Raw genomic sequence first — 3,449 nt, 5'->3', positions numbered from 1 at the left:
TATCCGTATATATGGTAACTTATCATATACTTTATCTTAAGTAGACACTTAATAAGCAACCATTATTATTTGTTTGATATGATATGATGCATGAACAGGTGCTAGTGTTTAGGGTCCAGTTATACAGATTATGTATTTGGGAGTAGGAAAGATCTGTGCCCACCTATGATTGATAAACAGAGCTCCGATGTCACATTGCATTCTATTTCCCTAGGAGCTCTTAGATTTTTTCTGTTTACTTCTTCTATTCTTTCCCATTTATAGAGTTCCTCTTCCATGCTCAGTATTTTGTCCAAACGGTTTTTTTTTTTTGAGACCACGAGTCAATGCTAAATTCAAAAGTGCTTTAGTATCCTACCAGTGGCACTACTGAAAGAAGGTGATTTTCCAAGTAGTGCAAAATAGATCTTACATCCCTGTATTTTGTTTTGCTGTTGAGGTGCAAGGATTCTAGCAATCTCTGGTACGCAGTGTGGAATGAGAGTTTCTAAGAGAACACTTGAGATGCTCCGGGCTCCTTGACCGAGTAAGCTTAGGAAAGGCTGCCTGCTCTTGCCCACCTTCTGGAAACCTCACAATGCATGTGGGCATATAAAAGGCTCTGAGAATCCCTGCAACCCAGAAACCCACTTTCCCTTTTCTTTTTCAAAACTCAGCATTTTTCAAACTTAATTTTACTATAGACTTATTTTGTTGCCTGATATCCAGTTAATCTGCTGCACACAGTTTTGAAAATTCTAATCTAAAAACTCAGGTGCCAGCAAATTTAAGATTTACAGGTGCCCTGTTTCTAATTGTACTTGAGCTGTATTAGTTGCAGGGTTCTTCTAAAGGTAAAATAAAATAGAATAGCATCATTGCTTTGTAAAACTGAAGTGCTTATGTTCATGGAAAGAAGTACTATAATCATAAAGCAGTCTTTTCTTCCTAAGTTGTAGAACATTGTTGTTGAACCTATTTAAAGGAAATAGAAGCAGGCAAATTAAATTCCTATCTCTCCTTTAATTTTTATTGTTCTTATTAGTTGTTAAATGTAATATGGTGGCCAAACAGGTGCTAGTATTTAGGGTATAGTTGTACAGATTTAAAGATTAAATGAGTCTCATAATACCATGAAAATGGAAGCTTTACATGTGCTGCTATGGTGAATATTTTCCAAATGAAGTCATCCTTCTGGTGAGTGAGGAAAGAGCACTTTTGCTCTTTATACAAATCCTGATTCTCAAATTACAGTTATTTTCTTCTCAAAGGCCAAAGTTGTAGATTTAAGCCCTGAAAATTACTTCCATTTCAAATTAATGGGGAATGTTGGTTCTAATCCATCACCATGACTTACGTGTAGTGCATATAGACACACACACACCCTCAGATATGTATCTCAAAGATATGCTACCTTGTAGCTCTGAGGAGTGATCACACTTCTTGGCTTAGGATAGGGACTTTAGTTTGTTTGGCTGCTTACCACTTCTTAAATGTTTTATTTGACACAATAGAAAACCCATCCCTGCATCTATGTGGAATATCCTTGATTTCTCTGGAAAGCCTCCCGTCTCTGTATGTACTATTCACACCCTCTGAAAGCCCTCCCTACCCTTGCCTTTCTAGAAACTTCTTAGCTATCCTGCAAGTCCCAATTATAGGTTACCATTCTTTGATGCTATTCTGATTTCCGAACACAGTTATTTTTTTCAAATCTTGATTATTGAACTTACCTATTATAACCTTAATTTTCTCTTCATATGCCTCCTTTCCCATGAGGATACCAAGCTATCACTGTCAAGACAAGCATTGTTACCAGCTACCTTATTTCCCTAGCAAAGTGGCTTGCACACATGTTAATGTTCAATGCTGTCTGTGCACAAATGTTATCTTATTATAATGACTAAATCATACAACACCCCAGAAACATCACTGAGTCAAAGTAGCTAACTTTTGAGGGTACTTGCTTCAATCTCCAGGAATAGCTTAGATATTAGAAATACAGTTGGTGACAATGGCATTGAATGATATTATTATTTGCATCTCAGTGGATCAGGCTTCCAGACTTCTTTTGTGATGCTCTGGTAAAGATAGATTTACAAACAGAATTATTTGCCAACATTGTGTATGGTAAGTTTCACATTAAATATGAATTCTGATACCTGTTTATATTGGGAACTCTTAAGATCTTGGAACATGGGGCCCATATTACCGTATAGTAAAAATTCCACTGGCCTGAGTGGTTGCTGGCTCTTTGGTTCACTTCTGCTCACCCTTACACCCAGCCCACTTCACTCATTCTTATTATCCAGATGGCTCCAAGAATCATTTGAGTTCTGATCCCTTATCTTATTTAGTCTATCACTTATAAAATAACACAGGACAACACTGAGATTCCATGATCAAAATATATTCTCCAGACTCCTGGAAAAATAACTTCTCATTTAATTCTTTTACTATAATTCATATTATAATGAACTGATAATTTTATCTAAAAGTATAATCCTTTTATTATAATTAGTATCACCTGAACTCTGTGCTAAGAATAATTCTCTCTCTCTTAATTGTTTTTGTTTTATAATTTCTGGGCATTGTAATGCTGAAGAAGTTTGAACTATTTACATAATGCTGCTAGAAAGTTTAGAGTCAAATTTGTGTTCTATCAGTAGCACAAACTTACAGCCAAATATGCTGTAAACCCCTTAAATGCTTTCTGAGATAAATTTAAAAAATGGATAAACAAACAAAACCATAATTTAAGTTTTGTCCACTTCTCTTCCCCCTCCCCCTAACCTGTGTCTCCCTTTTTTTATTCATACAAACGCTTCTGAATGAAAATCCCTTCATTAGTAATTTATAGAGGGCTTTGTTATTTTCAAATTTGGGATCTTTATCTTTGGTCTACTTGCATAGGAATATGACAGTTTCCTGTGTTTTATTGATATAGGCAGTGAAACAGGTTCCAGAGAATTTCCTTCAAACCCCTATAATTCGGAGCTCTCTAATACAGCCAGTAGGGAGTACAAGTCTCAAAATTTGAACTTCTGAATATGCACACACTGTTGACTGTAGAAGTGTTTTCAAACACACGTCACCATTTTGTCTGGCACCATTCCCAGGCTCAGTGATGAAGCTTATGATTTTATAGTGAACTGTAAGTGACAGTTGGTGGTTCAATCCATTTCTAGACAAACTTTGGGTCATAATCCCCCCATTCCAAAACAGGCTGGGGTCACAGGAGCCATGATCTTGGGAATCATCTGCACATTATACACCCAGCTAGTAAGGGCTCCAACCTTCTTAAAAGTCTTAGCTCCTCCAATTGCAGACACTGATAATAGTAATGTGTGAGAATGACAGAGAGTGTGAGAATGGAGAATGAGAGAAAGAGAGAAATATATGATGGATTTCTCACTCACTTCTTACTTTATTTTAATTCATCTAAGAGAACAATGCTGGCAGCTAAGAAA

Source organism: Zalophus californianus, chromosome 11 (genome assembly GCF_009762305.2).
Source record: "Zalophus californianus isolate mZalCal1 chromosome 11, mZalCal1.pri.v2, whole genome shotgun sequence".
NCBI lineage: Eukaryota > Metazoa > Chordata > Mammalia > Carnivora > Otariidae > Zalophus > Zalophus californianus.
This window is presented reverse-complemented; position numbering follows the sequence as displayed.